We start from the raw sequence: 23,764 nt of genomic DNA, 5'->3' as shown, positions 1-23,764 counted from the left end.
AGTACTCCTAAAGTCGTAAAAGAGATATTTTTTGATTTGTCAAAAATAGTAGAAGCCCTAAATACTTACCATGCATAATCACCTCCCTAAAGCCCTAATCATTCTTAATGAGATACTACAAATGAGGCTCAAGCTTATTACTTAAGCATATCTCACATTTCTCCACATTGACTTTTTGCCCAGACAAAACATCACGACGACAAAGAATATTAGTCACAATAGTAGCTTCATTCACAGAAGCACAAGTAAAGATAATACTGTCATCAACAAAAAATAAATGAGTAATAATAGAAGCATCACTCTATAGAAATACCACGCAACATTTTCGAAGTATGATCTTGTTCAATCAAAGCCCTCGAACCTTCAGCACACAATAAAAAAAAGATAAGGTGGAAGTGGGTCTCTTTGCATAACACCCCTCTAAGAAAGCATAGGCATCGTATGCTGACCATTGACCAAAAAGGAATAAGACATCGAGGTCACACACTCAATAACTCTCTGAACCCAAATATCCAGAAAACCCATCTGCAACATAATGCCCTCCAAGTAATCCCACTCAATACGATTATATGCTTTGCTCATGTCAAGCTTAAGAGCCATGTACACCCGTTGACAAGCTAAATTAATCTTCATGAAATGAAAATTTTTCGAATCCAATTAAATATTATCAATAATGAGCCGACCTGGGAAAAAAGTACTCTCGTTGTCATCAATAATATATGGGAGAAAACGCTTAAGTCTATTTGCAAGAGACTTAGAAGTAAACTTATAAGATAAATTGCAAAGACTATTCGCCTCAAATCCTTCATTATTCAATGTTTTTAGGGTTTATTTAATCGTTTTTAGGGTTAATCTTGTGCGATCTGCGATTCTTGTGTTTATTCAATGTTTTTAGGTTTTATTCAATCGTTTCTAGGGTTCCTAATGGGATGCTTTCTTAATAAATATGTTCTACTACTTTCTGAAAATGTACTGAACCAACTAATTCGTCATGAAATGTGATATTTTCTTGTTCAAAATGTAATGCTTTCTCGATGAACATGTGATGATAAACCTGTGATTCTTAATGTACTGAACGAACTCAATGTGTTTTGATTTTAAGTTTTCAAAATTTTATATCAGGGTTTAGGATTTTTCAAATTTTAAAAATATGGTAGTTGTCACTTGAAATTCTGCACAACTTGCTGAAGAACCTATAATCCCACATCCTCCAGAAGGTATATCTCTTGAAAACGATTCTTCTATGCTATAATTATGATTTGCCAAATGAGGTCATTTTAATCATATTTGAAAATGATTTTGTATTTATAATTTTGTAGTTGTAAAAGCAAATGATTATAAGAGAAAAGGAAGACCACCTCTCAAACAAAGAGTTGATCTTACTGTTATTATTGCGGACGTAATAAGAGATGTAAATGCGGAATAATTAGTTGTATTAAACACAGATGAAGAAGGTCTTGATCCTACTTTTTTTTATTAATCTTTGTTTTGCATATAATTTTATTGTTATTTTTTAGAGAGACAAGAACATGAAGAAATAGAAGAACAATTTTTGTCAAAAAGACATGAAAAAGAATTAAAATTGTTGCTTGTAAAAAGAAAAACAAGAGTAGTATTGCAACAACATCTACAATAGTTCCAAAGGAAAAGTAAGTTGTTACAGCTCAACAACTATTATGTTTAATAAAGCATGTGGTGCTTTCTTGTTAACAATGTGATGCTCTGTTGATAAAAATGTGATGCTTACAGAGTACAAGTACTTGTTGCTGTAAGAGAAGAAAATAACAAGAGGAATATTGCACCAAGTTCTGCATCAACGCCAAAGAAAAAGTAAGTTTTAGCTGGATAAACATATGATATGATGCTTTTTTCCTAATGTCTGATTAAATAAAAATGTGCTTCTAATCGAACACGTGATTTTGATAAAATGTGATGCATGTGATTCTGATCAAATATGATGCTTTTTGAACTCATAGTGAACCCTTACTGAACTGTGATGCTTCCTTGATTAATATGTGATGTTTTCTTGTTCTTATTGTGATGTTTTCTTCATAAACATGTGATTCTTTCATGGGTTACAGGAGAAAAGGTCAACTTCATATGTTTTCATCTCTTTCCCAAATGGTTTTGTTGTGTCAGAATTTGAATGATAAACAAAGGACTGATTTGAAAGATATTGGCTTTGATGGTCTGCTTGTGTTGAATATTAAGAAGAGTTATCACGGTATGACCAAGTATTTTATCGAGCAGTATGATATTAGTACTTCAGTTTTATTGTGAATCAAACATGCAAGTACAGTATCACTAAATATGATGTTTGTGATATCTTTTGCTTGCCTTTAAGTGAGAATGTTGTTATTAAACAAAGTAATGACATTTCAGAATATGATTTGTTTGAGGAATGGAAAATAAACTTGGATTGTATTGGTGAAAAAGATATATCTGCTGATGTAGTACATCACAAAATAGTACATGAGTTAACTGATGGAGGGGATGATTTTAAGAGATACTTTGTAATGTATTCTATGATAACATACTTGACTCCCAATTCACATAAAACAGTTGATCTTAGTTTACTCAAACCATTGGTTGAGGTGAGTGAGATTAAAAATCTTAATTGGTGTGGTCTGGTTTTTGAGAGGTTTAAACGGGTTTGGAGAGATGCCAAACAAAAAAATCTGAAATATATTCCTTCGTGTATGGCCATATTAAAGATTTGCTTTTAACAAAGAGTTAGCTCTTTAGGTATTTTTCCATCATCAAGGTTACCCTTAATCCAACACTGGACTTTTGAGAAGTTGAAGAAAAGGGCACAAGTTGAACTTAATGCTCGATCCTTTGGATTGGGTGACTTTGATGGAGACACGTACCCGATTTCAAAGAAATTAAGAAAGCATTTGCACGATGACGACGTGGAGTTAGAGGACAATGGAATGTATCTCAGAATTCCGGTTTCAGATGGTTTGGTGGCATGCTCTGATCGAAAAATTCATGAATCAGCTGTTGATGTAAGTAAATTGAACTGTTTGCATCATATTTGCATCATAGCACAACAAGTAACACATTTTCATACTAAAAGTAACACTTTATATCCATAACACATTTCATATGACTTGGATTAAATTGAACTATTTTTTCTTATATTATCTATTATGTTCTTTCTTAAGGAACTTATGGAGGAAGTGAGCAAGATGAAGAGAGATATGGAGATTGTCACTCAACATCATTTATCAAGATTGTTAAAGCTTAAGGCAATTTTGAAAGTAGATTGGGTCACACAAAATGAGCACATTGTACTATTTATTATATAGATATTGAGAAGACTTGGATGACTTTCATGTTTCAAGTAAGAAAATCCAAGTCATGGAATAACCATTTACAACCGAGTTACAGAATGGGAAAAGCAAGAAATGCGGCCAAATTAAACACATAAGAGTGATTCTATTTTCTAACAACAGAAGAAACGAGCACGTAAAGAAAGTTCCAAGTTGGTAGCTTTCAATGGAATACCAAATTAGAAATTTGGTTTGTGGTGCCCTGAAACACAAATACTGCATTGATGAATAAAGTATCATTTTGCGTCCAAAATATACAATAATTATTATAAACTTTTGACGAAATGATATTGTTGAAACACCGCCTTTGCAAAAACAGTCTCTACACTTTTAAGTTTGACGATAACAGTTTTGCGGCTCTGATGTTATACTTTTGAGTTGAAGATAATAGTTTGCGTATTTTGAAAAAGTGTCTTACAATTTTGAAATAAAAAAAAATTTAAAGTATTGTAGGTTGTTGTTCTTCCTAATTACCTTTGAAACGCTCCTTTTAATACTATGATCCCAAGCAATGTATCCCAAAATATTTTAACATCATCTACACCGTTGAATGCATAAGGGGCATTCATGTAACAGACTCAAAATTCTTAATCATAATCTTTCGATTAATTATTCTAAATTTTCAATTCAAATCTCTAATCCTTTGGTTATCAATTTCAAACCATCTTTAATTCCTAAAACCTTTTCCGATTTTGTAATTTCTTTCAAATATTAAACTTAAAAAAAAATATTATTTTGTTTAAAATATATTTATAAACACGAAAATATCATTTTATTATTTTATAGTACGAAAAGAAAAATGTTATTATTATATTCACGGTTTTGTAAAACTTTACGTTTTAACTTTCTTTCTTAAACTAACATTACTACTTATTATTTTAACTTTATAACTTTGATTTAATTATTTTATATATAAAAAAAAGAGTTGTATTTTTATTATTAACTTTAAGTGTAGTTTAAGCAAAATTTTCTAAGTAAACTACATATTTTCATTATCAAATTTACCCATTATTTTAAAGTATATTTACTTGTACATACTAGAACAAAAATTTGATGAACCAAAATCCTTTCTATAGTAACCCATGATATTTATCACTTACAAATGTTATCACCATTTCCTTACACAAGGTAACCTTCTTCTACACTTCAAACTCTTACACATTCACTTACACACTTTAAATCATTTACACAAGTTAACCTTCTTCTATACTCCTACAATACTTTTTCATACAATCTAATGAACAACAAAGTTGCCCAAACTCATTATAAATACCCCCCCCCCCCCCCCCCCCCCCCCCCCCCCCTCCTTAGCTATGAGATCACTTACACCACCATTATCAAATCTTTCTAACATTCTTATATTTTCACTTCATTTAAATCTTACTACCTTAATACCTTTATTATTAGTTGAAGAAATTCAAGAAGATAGAGCTTAGAACACTCTTTATTTAGCTAAATTATCATCATTATGGAGCATTATTGGGTTATTACTTTGGGTACTTAATGTATTATTATTTTTGGAGTTTGGATTTAATTATTTTGGGAGCTTAGAAGATCATCATTATTTTGGGAGTTTGGATTAATTATCTTTGAAGCATTATTATCTATCTTGGAGGGTCTTATTTCTTATTATTTTCCTAATTGGTACTTAATACTAATCCTTGGTGTTTGTATGGGATAACTTCTTACCCTACTCTTTTTGTGGAATTTTACATTATATTTACTTTATAATATGCAAAATATGAAATATGTTGATATGTTTTAGTAGGAAGTTAGTTTAATGAAATAATGATCAAGATTATATAAAGTATGTGTATGCTAAAAGTATTTTTAGTATGTTTTTTAGAATAATCTTTGAACAAGTTCAGGATGTTGGGTTCAAAATTATATTCTAGTGATATTAAGTATGATTTATGTTATAAACTAGTGCTAGTATGTTTATGAGTTAAGTGTTACATTAAGAACGTTATTATTTTTTATGTTAGAATTTTTATTAATATGTTTATGTTAGCCTTCAAACTAGTTTATAAGGTAGTAAGTTATTTAATGAACACATTTTACTAAGTATGATTATATTAAGAATATTGTCATTATACTTTACTTTGAGATTTAAGTTTATCCTTAAAGTTATAGTAAATTTCTATGTTATTGCGTAAAGTTTTTATTTTTGTAAATGGTTATGTTAATTATTTAAATCTAGGATTTAGTATGATAAATTATATTAAGTCGTTCTTTTTATGTGAAAAGGGCCCAAAACACTCATAGGCCATTCGACTACTATCATATAATAATAAAAAAAAAGAGTTTGATTTACTATTTTAAATTATTACAACTATTTTTGTGATAATAATAAGATACAATTTTAAAAGATATTTTTAAGAAATTTTATAAGTTATTAAATATTGAAGTGTTTTTCTTGAATATATGAGATTTCATAATAAAAGTAACTTTTAATCACTATTTAGTACAAAATATTTCATTTGCTAACTATTTGACCAAAATTTATGTAAAATGATGTAAAAGTATTTTTAGTAAACTTGCCACTCAAATTATGTGTGATATATTGATTTTGTGAAATTACAAGTTTTACTTGTTTTATAATTAGAAATGTTCACTTTTGTGAAAATTATAAGTTTGACTTGTTTTTAAACTCGAAATATTGATTTTTTTGTGAAATTATAAGTTTTATTTGTTTTACAACTAGAATGTTGGTTTTGCAAACCTAATAAGTTTACTTATTTTTCTAACCTTGAAATATTGATTTTGGGTGAACTTGTAGAATTTTGGAAACTTATCCAATGATGCAATTTTAACTTGAATTTTAATTAGAGTATTTGATTTTATTTTGAAGAGAATAAAGTTTTATTTATTGTAAAGTTGAAAATGTTGATTTTGGAAACTTATTTAAAGAGAAATAGATTTTAGTAGCTAATTGTAGAAAATATTAATTTGGAGACTATTGATAGAATATTAAGTTATTAGTGTGAATTTAGGGAGCTATTAAAAAAAAGTTATAAATAAAATTTAATGTGTAAAAATTTAATAATGAATGTATAAGGACATAAAGGTTAATTTTACGTTATAATTTAGAATTTTTAGTAAATAAAAGAGATTATCACCTAAGTTGATCAAAGTCATAGTCAATGTCAAATTGTAGTAATAAAAATGTGATGTACTTGTGTGAATGAATATTGATTGAATGACCCTGATATTAAGGTAATGTCGAACCATGGACCGGCATGTAAAATCTCGACACTCGTGTTGGCCAGCACGTAAAATGCGGCGTAAAACAGGGGGTTAGCTACCTATCCTGTAGATAGGCATGGCCACGGGGCGGGTTACCCGGAACCGAACCGGTCCCGAACCGCTTGGAACCGGATCCGGAACCGGAACCGTTTGCGACAGGTTCCGAACCGCGAAACCGTGAAACCGCCGGAAAAAATCGTCGTGAACCGGGAAAAAAAACCGCGAATTGGAACCGGAACCAGTCCGGGAGAACCGGAACCGGAACCGGTCCGGTTGAACCGGCTCAACGGTTCCATGGACCCGGAACCGGAACCGGAACCGGGACCGGTCCGGGTGAACCGGCTCAACGGTTCCATGGAACCGGAACCGGTCAAACTAGCCGTTTTATTACCGTTTTCTAGCCGTTGGAATTTCCCCTATAAATAATCATCAATTTCAATCATTTTCATTCACAACTCATCTCTTCTCCTACTCTCTCTACTTACTCTCTCTACTTAATTCTTTAATTACGCAATTATTCTCTTAATTAAATAATTAGTCTTTTAATTATTTCTTAATTTAGTTAGTTACATAATTAATTATTTATTTATTTCTTAATTCTATATTTCTATTATTACTTCAATATTATCAATCATGTCTTCATTTTTGAAAAAAGCCACAAAAAAAGTTACTAAAGTGGCAAAATCATTGGGAGGTTCCAGTTCGTCCAAAAGAAAGGCCACTTCTACTCCGTCGGTATCAACAACACCCTCCATTAGTAATTATAATTATGAACATAATTATCCGGAAGGGTACGACCCGGAGTTACATAATTACGCAGAAGAAATGGAAAGAGAAATAAAAATTGATGAAGAAGAAGAACAAGAAGAGGAACCAACGACCCCAATTGGGATAAATATATCTCGACAGTCATCAACAAGATCACATGAAGAACAAGGAGAACAACAACAACAAAGACAAGCTCGTGGTAAACGAGTCAATTTTCAAACTATCGGTTAGTTTTATAATTTTATTCTTCAAATTAATTAAACTTTAAATTATTTATTTATTTAATTATATTTTTATAATTTTAAATTATTTATTTAGATGAAGATGAACCAGTAAGACAACCTTTTCCGGCAATGCCACCTCCTAGTGGTAGAGCTGTTTCACATGTGTGGTCGTATTTCACAAAAGAACCAACCGAGAATCCAGATATTTTCTTATGCACTTGTCAAATTTGTGAAAGTCAAGGAGTAAAGCCCTTAGTTTCATACAGTTTCACCAGAGGTAAATACTTTTTAAGTTTTTTATACATACATAATACATTCATACATTATATATTCATATTTTATAAACATTTATTTATTGTGTTTTGTGAATACGTGTTAGGTGGTGGAACGGGATCTTTTAACAAACATTTGGCAAAGAAGCATGGAATCACAAAAGAAACTCATGCAGCAAGCGGCAGCGGGACCACAAGTGGAAGCCGACAGACACAATGGGACATTCCCAACACATGTATGCCTTTTAGATATAATCGTAATGACATGATTGATGAATTTTCTAGGTATGTAATTTGTGATGAATTGCCTTTTAACCACGGTGAAAGTAGGGCATACGAGCGTCTCACTAGACAACAATTGCAACCACAATATAGAGCAATCCCTAGGAGCACTCTTAAAAGACGCACAATTAAATTATACGAATCAATGCGCTATGAATTAGTTGAAATGTTTAAATCGTTTAATGGTAGGGTTAGCATAACAACTGACATTTGGTCTGCTCCCCCACATTTAGAACCTTATATGTGTGTAACAGCACACTGGATAGATCGAACTTGGATTATTCAAAAAAGAATAATTGCTTTTGAGACAATGCCAGAAAGACATACCGGTGAAAACATAAAATATAGATTAGTAGAGATATGTAGAGAATGGAACTTATTAGATAAAATATTTTGTTGTTCAACTGATAATGCAACCGCAAACATTAAATGTATAGAACTTTTGTTTAACGAACCTGCCTTTAGTTTAATCCTTGGGGGTAGCTTATTACACATACGTTGTTGTGCGCATATAGTTAACTTATCTTGTCAAGTAGGCATAAAACAATTAAGTGAATTATTAGAACCAATTAGGGATATAGTGAAATGGCTTAGGATCGGAAAGATAAAAAGAAGATATAAACAATTATGTGACCAATACCAACTTAAAAAAGTGTATTGGTCATTAGATACTTCTACACGTTGGGGCTCAACCAACGATTTATTAAGAAAGGCGATTGCTTATCGCCCAGTAATAACACAACTATATAGTGAGTATACAGATAGTTTCATAGCTGATGAAACTTGGGAATTAGCAATAGGTGTACATAACATATTAGAAGCGTATGACCACGCGACTAAGATTTTTTCTTATGTTTATGAACCGAACGTTCACTTTGTAATAAGTGAATGTATTACTATTTTTTATCATCTACTTAAACATACACATGAAGATACTAACCCACAATTAAGGCCGATTCTTGCAGATATGATGGAAAAATGGAAATCATATTTTACCGATTTTCCTTATATTTATGGAATCGCAACCATTTTGGACCCACGTTTTAAAACTGAGGTCCTAACTAAAGTAATAGGATTTTATTATCAATCGTTAGATCGCCCGTCTTCTGATGTACAATATTATGTAGGAACATGTAAAAAATATTTAGCTGAACTGTATGATTTTTACGCTAGTGTATATAACCCGAAACGCGATATGTCTAGGCGTGCTAGCGTTTCGGCTCGTCCCACTTTCTATAATTCAGTAATAGCTAACATAATGACTCAAGATGATAGTTTTGTAGGATCTTCTTCTTCCTCGACCACATATTTAGAACTAGATAGTTATCTTAAACACCACTTTGAAATAGACCCAAGTGTCTATAATATTTTGGAGTGGTGGAAAGAAAAATCTGTTAAATTTCCCATTTTATCGAGAATTGCAAAGGATGTCCTTGCAATTCCCGCGTCAACTATTGCGTCGGAGTCTGCTTTTAGTGCAGGTAGAAGAGTTTTGGACGAAAAGCGATCTCGTCTTGCTCCACATAGTATTCAAATATGTGTTTGCAAGAAAGATTGGGATCAAGCTGAGATTCGAACACAAGGACTAAGGAACGATGATGATCAAGACGACGATGATGATCCATGGATGATGATGGATACAACTTCATCATCGTCAGGAGGAGAGTCAGCGGAAGCATCTAATCAACCACATGATGATGACGAAGACGAATAGGATCAATCCGACAAGCGACAACGATGAATCAACACTCAACAACTATAAATAAAAGGTATGACAAAGAACTACGTGGGTTTGATTCCTTCGGGATACGTAGGCAGCTTAGTATTCATTTGGGTACTAGGTTCAAGTCCATTTTCTCCCTCTTTTTTTATTAATCATCTTTATCGACATTATCATTGATTCGTTTCTTATTAATTTATTTTTTTCCATTCTTTTTAGTAAATATTTCAATAACGATGACAACTTGACATGCAATGAATTTCGCTAATAATCAAGTAATCATCAAAGGTACGTCCGCGATATTATAGTATTTTTTTATTATACAAAAATTTAAAGAAAAAATTAAAATGGAACCGATGGTCCGACCCGCCCGTCCCGTGAGTTGGAACCGCCGGAACCGCCTCATGAACCGCCAAGGAACCGTTTGGAACCGCCCGGAACCGGAACCGGAACCGTTCGCGACAGGTTCCAAATGGAACCGGAACCGGGTGGAACCGGAACGGAACCGGACCAACCCGGACCGTGGCCATGCCTACCTGTAGAGCTCGAGCATAAATTGTATCGGAGGGGTGACGACTCCCACCATAGTTAGGGTTTAGGACTACGGTCCTCAACTAACCAGACCCTTATATATATCAAGTGTCATATTGATGTGCTTGTTGATCAGTGATAAACTTTTATTAGTGTTGATGTTTTTATGCATGGTACGGTTATGATTATTAACCAAAGGAACTTACTTAAGTGTTAAGATTACCGAATTCTATAAGTGGAAGTAACGTACTTCTGTCAGGATTGAAAATGGTATCTTAATGACTTAAAAGTTGGAATAGAAAAAGAATATGGTAAAAGTATACGGTGATGTCAATTAGTTATATGTTCGTACTTAAATTATTATTTTGTAAATGTAGCGTATAATTTCCGTATTTTGAGCTGGATAGGAAGTTATGCTCGGTGTTAAGCACTGACCGATTCAATCGGCTATCATCCGTATCATGGATGACAGCATTTTGCAGGATTTAATTCAGGTTCCGATCCAGGCCACAGCAATTACATATATCGATAACTTAGCTGCTTTTTATCTTTATTGATGACTTGATGATGATGTTTTCTTTTCCATTTTTAGCAAACAATATTTCTTATCAGATGTAATATTTATTTTTGTTTTAGACTGTTTCAGTTGTTATGATTTAAAATTTTTTACAGTTCGGCATTTTGAGACTTCCGCAATATTCTTGTATTAAACATTATTATTAAATGTTAATTATGTATCGAGATTGTGGCTCCTGTTACAATTCAGGTCATTATTTAAATTATATACAATTCCATTATTCTTTCTCAAAGTAAACCAACGCCTATTATTTTAAATTATATACAATCTTATTATTCTTTTTCAAAGTAAACTAATGCCTATTATTCTTGCTAGAATAACAGTCATAGCCTGTACACAAGCCCATGTCAATTGAACAAGCAAACTACACTTATAGGATGCGAAATTAAATTTAAAATAATACACCTGAATTGAACATTCACAAAATTTTCGATGTGTTATGTATCACAAGCTATCAACGAATACTACACAAATATGCAAAAGAGAGCAAAAACCCAGAAATACAGATTTTAAGTTCCAATTCAGGACAATTTTAAAGAGTAAATGGGGTACTGATTCTTTGTTCTTGGGCTCATACAACAATCAAAATCATATATGTTTAACACCAACAATCAAAATCAAAATCATAATACTAAATCAACACACAACAAACAGCATTCATACTGCTCAAGACAAGTACAGAACTTGAAAACATATCAGCCAGAACTATGCACTATGGATAGGAACGAAAGATAACTCTGTAACCTAAACTTTCTACCCCTGTTGTGTGGTGCATTGTAGGCCTAGCAACTTCAAAGCTACTACATTCTGGTAGATGACAGAAGACGTGTTAACAGCAAGGGTGTATGTGCTGATGTTGGAGTGCAGATTGTTGAAGGTTGTTCCACACAGCGTGCAACAATGAACTTGTTGACAAACAGAACTACTGATAGAAGAGGTTTATAGTGTGTACAAAACATGTGCAAGTGTGTGCAGATAGTGAGTAAACTGCTTCTGAGTTACACAAGAGGGAGTGCAAAGCCAAGCCTACTGTTGGTGTGGTTGTTGCTTGCTGCAATTTAATAAAAACGATATGAGAAACAGATATACGATATGCGGCTGCTCTCAGGTATGACCCCAATGGTGTGCATAGAGAAAGCCAACACCACAAGCGGGTCTACAGAAAATGCTGATACGAGAGTGCAGCTGCAGAGAGCCTAATGGGGCTGGTGTTGTTCTGACTTGTTCGCTACAGATATATATTGTTGGTGTGTGTGCTGCTAGGCTTGAGAGAGGCCATCACTTCATATAGGAACATGATACTGAACACACAACAAAATGCAAAATGCTGCTGCCACCAATTACTAACTAAACGGTGTATATAAGGAAAGCCAAACAGCAAATAGACCATATATTTTAACATAACATGCGTACTTTTAATTTGGTGTTTAGATAAGAATAACAATAAAGATACAAAACTCAAGCAACCCATATAATAAGAATTGTACCTGTTAATCCAAAAGATTGCTATTCATTTCAATTCAATAAAGGTCTCTTGCATCCATCTACTTCGATATAATAACAAGAATTTTCAATAAAGGTCTCTTTTTGCTATTCTACTATTTTTATCCAGTTTACATGTCGTTTTTGAATAGCTTATAATACTAAATCAACACACAACAAACAACATTCATACTGCTCAAGACACAATCACAGAATCACATCACATTTATTAGTCTTATATAAGCTTATGAATCTTTGAGTATGTAGTTTGAAAGCTTTCACTCATTGGAATTACCTACTTTTCTTTTTCCTTGCTAAAAAGTGGTAATTACCTACGAAAAAAACTAATTAGAAAACCAAACACAAAAGATACAAATAAAAACGAGTAAGGACTCAAGTCACTCAACCAATTAATTTTTCAAATACTCAGTGACACATATATGAATACTACTAACTAATACACATAATTAAATTTGTCAATTGTGAATCATAGTAGGATAACTATGCTAAGTAATCATAATCAAATGAAAAAGTTGTATAGGAAATAAAAGAACAAAATCATGTATCTTATGCTAAGTAATGAGAATAGAATGGTGTTATGAATGGTATGTGTGACTTGAGTGCACAAATTAAAGTGTGTAATCAGGTGTGTGACTCTTGGTTTGTGGAATGCAAATGGATGTAATTATGTGGTGAGTATTCATAATGAATTATGGGTGTTAATGAAGATTAATGAAGAAGAAGAAGGGACTTGATTTATGGTAGCTCGATCAGAATTCTGACTGAAGGATCAAAAAGGTCGCTCGACCTACCCGCTCGACCGAGCGAGTCATTTTGGTAGGTCGAGCGGTCAGACAGAATGCTCCAGAATGCTGCTGTTTCTCGCTCGACCGAGCGAGCTCTCTGTTTCGGTCGAGCGGATGTTCTGATATGCATGGGATGCTAGTTTTCGACCTTTCAAGTTCTTGGAGTTATTTCATATTATTCATTACTCAATATTAACTATGTATTCAAGTGAGCTATTGATATTCTAGTATCTAGTACTATATATAGAGCTCTCATACTCACACATCAAAAAACATCAAACACAACCCCTAAGCCAAACACATAGTCTATTGTTTTTATCTCTTACTCAATTGTAATTCTTCTTTGAGAAGTGTTGTTTATACTCATTCTTGATATAATATAAACAGAAACTACACACCACGGAGGACGTAGCCATCATTGGGTGAACCTCCTTAAATCCTTGTGTCTTTTTGATTAGCTTACATTGTCAAACATTGTTTTGTTCGTTGTTGTTTGTATTGTTTTTAGCATCGTAACGGTTTTGGCAAAAATTTTCAATTGGTATCAGAACCAAAATGATTTTACGGTGTCTTAAGAAGTTGTTATTTGAGAATCATGACTACAATGAAGCTTGACATAGAGAAGTTTGATAGGAATGTAAATTTTGGCTTATGGCAAGTCAAAATGAGAGCCATTTTAATCCAAAATGGTGTGCATAAGGCCATTGATGGTGTAGATAAGATGCCGGAAGGAATGTCCGCATCAAGATGGGAAGAGATAGACTCAAAGGCATTGTCGGCAATCCAATTATGCCTTTCCAATGAAGTTCTAAGAGAGGTTGTTAAAGAAACAACAACCAAGGATATATGGGAGAAGTTGGAATCACTCTATATGGCCAAGAGTGTTACCAATAGGCTACTTTTGAAAAGTAGACTCTAAGATCTACGCTTGGAGGAAGGTAAATCTTTGAAACCTCATTTAGATGAATTTTATTCCATTGTTATGGATTTACAAAACATTGATGTCAAGCTTGATGATGAAGACTTGGCAATTTACCTCTTATGTTCTCTACCCCCTTCTTATAAAAATTTTAGAGAAACTCTACTCTATGGTAGAGATAATTTGAGTAGTGATGATGTGAAGAGTGCCTTGACACAAAGGGATCTTATCGATTCACAATTATCACAAAAGTCACTAAGCAATGCTAGTGATGGTTTGTTTGTGAGAGGGAGGTCACAAGAGAAAGGTTCCACTAGTGGGAGTGGAAACAAGGGTAAAGGGAGGTCCAAGTCTATTAGGCCAAATAAAAATAAAACTTGTAATTATTGCAAGCTTAAGGGCCACATCAAGAGGGATTGTTGGAAGTTAAAAAATAAAAATGAAGAGGAGGCTAGGGAAGGAACTAGTAATGCAAATGCTAGTTATGTGAATGATAGTGATGATGGTGATGTACTTGTTGCCACACATGGGTACAAAGATAATGATGAGTGGATTCTTGACTCGGGATGCACATTCCACATGACTCCCAACAAAACTTTCTTCCATACATTTGAAAGTATTGATGGGGGAAATGTTACCATGGGAAACAACACTACTTGTAAGGTTGTTGGGATTGGGAGCATTAGAGTGAAGATGTTTGATGGGATTGTGAGGACCTTAACGGATGTTAGGTATGTTCCGGGTTTAAAAAAGAATCTTTTATCTTTGGGTACTCTTGACAAGATTGGGTGTATAATCACGTGTGAAGGTAGAGTTATGAAGGTTGCTAGAGGTTCACTATTTGTGATGAAAGGTAAGTTGAATGGAAGTTTGTATGCTCTTCAAGGTTCAACCATCCTTGGCTCGGCGAATGTTTCCACAAGCACTATGTCCGATCATGACACCAAACTTTGGCATTTGAGGCTTGGTCACATGGGAGAAAGAGGTATGTTTGAACTCTCTAAACAAAGTTTATTTGATGGGAAGAAATTTGGGAACCTTGGTTTTTGTGAACATCGTATTTATGGGAAACACAAGAGAGTTAGTTTCAAACCCGCCATTCACAACACTAAGGGAATTTTAGACTATGTCCATTCCGATTTGTGGGGGCCTTCACGAATGCCCTCCCTTAGTGGTTGTAATTACATGTTGACCTTTATTGATGATTTTTCAAGAAAATTTTGGTGTTATTTTGTAAAACATAAAAATGAAGTTTTTGATGTCTTCTTGGAATGGAAGAAGATGATTGAAAAGAAGACCGGTAGGAGCATCAAGACCTTAAGAACCGATAATAGTCTTGAATTTGTTGATAATAAATTTCTGAAATATTGTTCTAATGAAGGCATAGTTAGACATAGAACTTGTGCAGGTCGTCCTCAACAAAATGGTGTTGCGGAGAGGATGAATAAAACATTATTGGAGAGGGCTCGGTGTATGCTAAAACAAGCGAATTTGGGGAAGCAATTTTGGGCCGAAGCGGTGGCTACGGCATGTTATTTGATCAACCGTTCTCCTCATACCTCCTTGAAATTCAAGTCGCCACAAGAAGTGTGGTACAACACTCCGGTAAATTATTCTAGTCTTAGAATCTTTGGTTGTCCAGCTTATATTCATGTAAATGATGGTAAGTTAGAACCTAGGGCTAGAAAGTGTATTTTTGTGGGATATGGAGTGGGTGTAAAGGGGTATAGGGTGTGGTGTAATGAATCAAAAAGAATAATTGTTTCTAGAGATGTTGTTTTTGATGAAAATAGCATGCTTGTATCTAGTATTGAAAAGTCCAATGATAATAATGTAAATAATGATGCACAAGTGGAGGATCAACCTCCCAATATTGAAGATGAGAAAAATGATGATGATGCTCAACAAAGGTCTCCTTCTTTGTCCACAACTAGGCAAATAAGGAAGATCGTGGCTCCAAGGAGGTACATTGAAGAGTGTGATTATGTTGTATATGCTCTCAACATTGCTAGCGAAGTCGAAGGGTTACATGAACCAAGTACGTACAAGGAGGCTATGGCCTCAAAAGACTCAAGCAAGTGGTTGATGGCTATGAAGCAAGAGATGGAGTCTCTTACAAAGAATGGGACTTGGGATATCGTTGAAGCACCGAAGAAAAAGAAAATTGTTGGGTGCAAGTGGATATTCAAGAGGAAGGAGGGTCCTTCTAGTGATATTCCTCCCATCTACAAAGCAAGGGTAGTTGCAAAGGGATACTCTCAAATTGAGGGTGTTGATTTTCATGAAGTTTTCTCACCGGTGGTAAAACACTCTTCTATAAGGGCATTACTTGCTTTGGTGGCGATGGAGGATTTGGAGTTACATCAATTGGACGTAAAAACGGCTTTTCTTCACGGTGAGCTTGAAGAAGAAATCTTTAGGAAGCAACCGGAAGGTTTTGAGGTAGCCGGTAAGCAAAATCATGTGTGTAGATTGAAGATCATTGTATGGGTTGAAGCAATCTCCAAGACAATGGTACAAAAGGTTTGATTCCGTTATGATTTCACATGATTTTATTAGAAGTTCTTATGATAGTTGTGTCTATCTTAAGAAATTTGAAGATGGTTCTTTGTTATATTTGCTCTTATATGTTCATGACATGCTTGTAGCATGTAGCTCTTTGTTTAAGGTGGAGAACTTGAAAGAGTTACTTTCAAGTGAATTTGATATGAAGGATCTTGGTGAAGCCAAGAAGATTCTTGGGATGGAGATTTTGAGAGATCGGGCTAAGGGTATACTATACCTTAGTCAAAGGAAGTACATCGAGAAAGTTGTGCAACATTTCTCTATGGATGACGCTAAACGTGTGTCTACTCCTCTTGCTTCTCATTTCAAATTATCCAAGAAGTTGTGTCCAGAAACAAAGGCGGAAGAAGAGCAAATGGTAAGAATCCCATACACTAGTGCCGTTGGTAGTGTTATGTATGCTATGGTGTGTTCTAGACCCGACATTGCTCATGCGGTGAGTTTGGTGAGTAGATATATGTCTAATCCGGGGAAGGGACATTGGGAGGCACTAAAATGGTTATTGAGGTATTTAAAAGATACTTCTAATGTATGTCTTATGTATGGGAAGAATTCAAGCGAGCTAACCGGGTTTTGTGACTCGGATTATGGTGGTGATCTAGATAATAGAAAGTCCACAGGTGGGTTCGTGTTTACTTTGGGTGGTTCGGCGATAAGTTGGCAATCATCTTTGCAAGATGTGGTTGCTCTCTCAACAACCGAAGCAGAGTACATAGCCGTGGCCGAGTCATTCAAGGAGGCAAAATGGCTTAAAGGTCTTGTTGGTGAAATGTGCAATAAGGTGTGTGAGGTAAGTGTGCATTTTGATAGTCAAAGTGCAATTCATTTGGCTAGGAATCAAAACACATTTCATAGAAGGTCCAAACACATTGATATTAAGTATAACTTCATTCGGGATGAAGTTGAGCACAAGAGGGTGTTGTCGAGCTGTTAACGAAAATTTTGGTTTAGTGCATAAATTTTCATGCTAAAAATTTCACTTATCTGCTTAGACATGCCATAGTTAAGAAGTACATAAGTGAAGCTTCGGAAAATAAATTCATTAATCTCGTAAAACCATCAAGACCCCTTTAGTTCTATATCTAAAGATGTAATAATCACTTTGGTTGAATAAATGTATGTTTTGTGGATTATAATTTTATCTTTAGGTTTAATTTTAGGTTTAAAATTAATACTTCATTCTTTTGGATTTCATCTTACTTTGATTTAAGTTTCTACATTTTTTGTTCTTATGCTAACCCTAACTTGCATTTAGTGGACTGTTTCTAATGGCAAATGAATTGTAATTGCCAATGTAACAGTGTTCTATAAAGTTGAATTGATCTCATTTTCCAAGATGAGTGTTATTGGTTAATAGAATCAAAAATAGGAGACAAGACTTCTTCAAAGTTAAAGGGGGTTGTTATTATTTCGAATTATTACGTTCTATAATGTTTCTGAAATGATTCTACATACTTGTTAGACTTAGCTTGCAACTAATTTGTGTACCATGTAGGTGAGACAATGTCTGCTCTCGAAATTGTGAGAGGAGTCATACAAAGACAACACATTGATCATGCATCATCTTTGTTTATTGGGCAGGTTAGCAATCCTAGTTGCATCATCTTTGTTTTGTCCCAGCTTAATTTGCATTGTGTTTGGTTTGTATTTATTAGCAGTTTCTGCGAATTGAATTTTTTTTACCAAATTGTTTTCCACCCTTAAGCTATGCTTAATTTAGCTTGCTTATTTATACATTACATCAAGTAGCAACAAAAAAGATATACCAAATTTTTGATGAAATGCTAAATTTAAGTCACAACTTAAAATGGTTTGAATTGTTTGTTTGTATGATGAAGTGATGTTCAATACTGAATCACTCGAAATTTAGTATCTCTTTTAGAACTTGAATTCCATATGCTCCCCACTAGACCAGATATCGCACCAGCGATAAGAAAGTTTTTAAGTTAAAAAAGGAATAACTAAAAATGAGGTAGATATTGAAGGTGACAAACACCATCTCAAATTAAGCTTTGAAACGAAAACAGCTTCAGCATAATATTAACCATACCTCTCATAGTATCTCAGGAGGAAAACCAGTGGCTTTAAAAGTCATAAATGAGGCTGCAACATTCTCACCCTGTTTACACAGATAAAAGCAGAAAAGTCAAATGATAGTAGAGACAATTTTTCGAAGACTTCCTTTCAAAGAAAAGAAGTTAAAAAACATGAATCCTCTATATTTCAGGTCTAGAATGTTTATAATCGCTCTATATGTATGCAATCTAGTCTGAAACTTTCTAAACGACTCACTTCAAGAAAAATGAATATAAATAACATGAAAACCTAAAAAGAAGCATACCCAGGATGTGCATCTTCAGAATCCTCCATAGCTAGCACAAAAAAAGGAAATTGGATGTAATGAAAATAATGAAAATGATATTTCTCCAAGTGTTTCATAAGAACAACCAGTCTCCTTTTCAGGGACTACAATGGAGCAACTGTATCATAAAAGCAAAAAATACAATGAGTGTAGCATTGAGTTTTTGGATAACCAATATAAAACAGTTAGAGCACAAAAATAAACAATTTAATTGAAGTCATCTTATAAATGATAGTACTTAGTAAGCTTGCATTGTCGAGACGGATAAGCATAAAAAGGACCGATGAAACTCTCAACCGATTAAAGCCATATACCAAAATGGGCAAAGCAGTAAACTAATTCAGCCAATTTGAGGTGTTCTTACAAGAAGATCACAAAGTGAATATCCTGAGCTATTCCCAAAAACAACAAAAAGATAGTCAACACTCACAAATTAACTTTAAAAGTATATTGTTCATTTGTAGTTGAACTTTTGAAACAACTAGTTATACAATTAAATCATATGAATAAATGCAACTCTTGTGATTATACAAATGCAATAGAAATTCAAAGTTACTTGTCGAACTCTAGGAGCATATCAAGTCCTGCATGCTTAATAAGCTTAGGTTCTAGTATTCTAAAAGTTTCAGACTACCACTTAAGAAAACGCAAATAAATGCTGAATTCCAAGTTAATAAAATTTATGGAGGTAGAATGCAAGAAAGATAATGATCTATTAAAAAACTGAAGAATATGTTTTATAAACAATTTTAACACATGAGAACAATCAATTTGAAGGCAGGTTTTAATGCAATTATGAATTGTTAACAATGCAATTCTTTTACCTTATCAAAACACTGTCATATAATGTTCGCTTTCTTCAAAAGATCATACAAAACACATTTGTAACACATGGTGATGTTGCCTTTTGTTCTATTAAATTTTCATCTAACACCTTTATGTTGTTGGCTTTCCTGGCCCGAGAAAGTGCAATGTACAGCTGCCCATGAGAAAAACATGGTTATCAAATATACACTCCAACTTCAAGTAGAGTTTGACCTTGTGATTTATTAATAGTCATTGCAAAGCACAACTTGATCGGAAATTGCTACTCAAATGAGCTTTCACTAGTGGAAAAAACCTCATTTGCTGCAGTTTTTTGGCCATTATTTGCTGCGGTTTTGGCCCCAAGCAATGGTGATAGCAGCAAATAGCCTATTTTAAATGCTGCGGTTAAAAACCGCAGCAAAAAAGGGTATTATTTGCTGCAGTTAACCACAAAATCGCAGCAAATAAGTGGTATTATTTGCTGCGGTTAGCCCCCAAAACCGCAGCAAATAATGGCACTTATTTGCTGCGGTTTTGGGGGCTGACCGCAGCAAATAGATATTTTTTTTTGTTTTTTCGTTTTATTCTAATAATAATCCAATAATAATGTAAAATAACAATGATTAATCCAATAATAATCCAATGATAATCACCAATAATCTCTTTGCAATAAAAAACTCTCGATAATATAATATGATATGTACGTACTTATATATATATATATATATATATATATATATATATATATATATATATATATATATATATATATATATATATATATATATATATGTATATATATATATATATATATGTATATATATATATATATATATATGTATATATATATATATATATATATGTATATATATATATGTATATATATATATATATATATATATATATATATATATATATATATATATATATATATATATATATACATATATATATATATATATATACATATATATATATATATATATATACATATATATATATATATATATATATATATATATATATATATATATATATATATATATATATATATACATATATATATATATATATATATATATATATATATATATATACATATATATATATATATATATATATATATATATATATATATATATATATATATATATATATATATATATATATATATATATATATATATATATATATATATATATATATATATATATATATATATATATATATATATATATATATATATATATATATATATATATATATATGTATGTATGTATGTATATATATATATATATATATATATATATATATATATATATATATATATATATATATATATATATATATATATATATATATATATATATATATATATATACATACATACATATATATATATATATATATATATATATATATATATATATATATATATATATATATATATATATATATATATATATATATATGTATGTATACATACATATATATATATATATATATATATATATATATATATATATATATATATATATATATATATATATATATATATATATATATATATATATATATATACATACATATATATATATATATATATATATATATATATATATATATATATATATATATATATATATATATATATATATATATATACATACATATATATATATATATATATATATATATATATATATATATATATATATGTATATATAATAAAGTCCTAAAAATAATCTATATTATTTACACTTTATCAAGGACAAAAATTAGCAAGATACACGGCAATCTTGTCTTTTAATTCGCGCATCTCTCCACTTCTCAAAGGGCGTGTTTCCCTCGAAATGTCGTTTAAAACCTATAATATAATATAAAATTAAAAGACGATTAATATAAATTAAACATTAGACGATTACCAATAAGAATTATTTAAGAACGTACTAACAAATACTTACGGCATCTATATTTTCAACTCCAAACTCCTTCACGGATTTTATAATATCGTCCATGTACGTCAGCGCGTAGTAGCCGCATTCAACGGAAGAAGAAGGTTGTTGAAAGCACTAAGAGAAAATAGATGTTAGAGTCAAAAACAGTTAAAAACGCATAAAATCGCAACTTAACACGTAAATTATAGAATATGACTATGATTTTCAATTCTAACAACTTCTACACAATAATATATACCAAATAGTGTTGTGTGCCAAGTTTTGTGCAAAACAAACCAAGTTTGAGCTACTTTACGCGCGAAATTGACAAAAACGCTTAAAAACCCTTAAAATCGCAACTTAACACCTAATTTCTAGGATATGACTATTATTTTCCTTTCTAACCATTTCAACACAATAATATATGCCAAATAGTGTTGTGTGCCAAGTTTCGTGCATGACAAACCAAGTTTGACCTACTTTACGCACGAAATTGACAAAAACGCTTTAAAACCCTTAAATCGCAACTTAACACCTAATTTCTAGCATATGACTATTATTTTCAATTCTAACCATTTCAACACAATACTATATTCCAAATAGTGTTGTGTGCCAAGTTTCGTGCGTAACAAACCAAGTTTGAGCTAATTTACGCGCGAAATTGACACAGCAGCAAATAGTGACCAGACCACCTTGCACGACACGTGGAGACCAAACCTATGCATCTAGGACCTAGGCTAAAGTGGAAATGGAATCTTGGTACTTGGATATAGCTATCAAGGCCCTAAAACCATTCTAACAATCCCCGTGGACTCCTAGAAGCTAAGCTGAAGGAGGGCTGCTCGACAGTTTGCTAGATCATAATTGTTTAAGTGTTTGTGGTTGTTTTGTGTTCTTTTCATGATCATTTGTAGTTTTTGTCTGTGTCATTAATCAAAGCTTACGCACAACATTAATCCTTGCATAACCAAGGCCTTAATCAACCCCAGTTTTGCATCAAAACCAAGTTTGAGCTACTTTACGCGCGAAATTGACAAAAACGCTTAAAAACCCTTAAAATCGCAACTTAACACCTAATTTCCGAAGCCTAACCGCAGCAATTAATGTTGGTGCTCTGTATTTGCTGCGGGCAAGCCACAAAAACCGCAGCAATTAACATTTTTTTTTCAATTTTTTTTTCCTATTTATTGTTGCAAATAAACAAAAACCGCAGCAAATGATAAGCAGCAAATACGTTTTTTTCCACTAGTGTTTCTTCTCCTGAATCAACCATGCTTGTTTACCTTCTTTCAACTCCTTAATTTGTGGCCATTTAATGTTCTTCTATTGTACTACTCTTCTTGTCATATCCAATTTGTTGTACTGTTTGTATGTGGCTCTAATTTCAACGGTTGTACTTGCTGATTATGCTGGTTGAAGTATGCACAACAACTATTTGTTCATATGCTCTAATTTATTTTGTTTGCAATTTAATTTTACTAGATTTTCGGTGTGCTCTAATTTCAAAGTGTTTGGATAAACTAAATTTACTGTTTTTTGAATGGTTTCGTTTTCACTGTTTTGCTTCGTATTGCAAGTATAAAGTTTAAGGACATTAATTTCTAATGTTCTCTGATTTCGGAATTCGATTGGGTTGCATTATTTTTATATTGTTGTGATTCTAAGCTTCGATTAGCTGTTTATTACTTTTTTGGCATTAATTTCAAAATATGTCTTATTTAGTTTACTCATTTGATTCATAGCATTAACAGTGTAATCAGTTTAATCATTTGATTCATCGGATTGGTTGCATTATTTTTTATATTTTTGTGATTCCAAGCTTCGATTCGTCGTACATTACTTTCTTGGCATTAATTTCGAAATACTCATGAACAGCGTAATGAATTTTATACTTGAAATTCATTGCATCATATTTTATAGTGTTGTCTTAT

The sequence above is a fragment of the Amaranthus tricolor genome, chromosome 12 (assembly GCF_026212465.1).
Source record: "Amaranthus tricolor cultivar Red isolate AtriRed21 chromosome 12, ASM2621246v1, whole genome shotgun sequence".
In the NCBI taxonomy this organism is placed as follows: domain Eukaryota; kingdom Viridiplantae; phylum Streptophyta; class Magnoliopsida; order Caryophyllales; family Amaranthaceae; genus Amaranthus; species Amaranthus tricolor.
Note: the sequence above shows the minus strand (reverse complement) of the source record.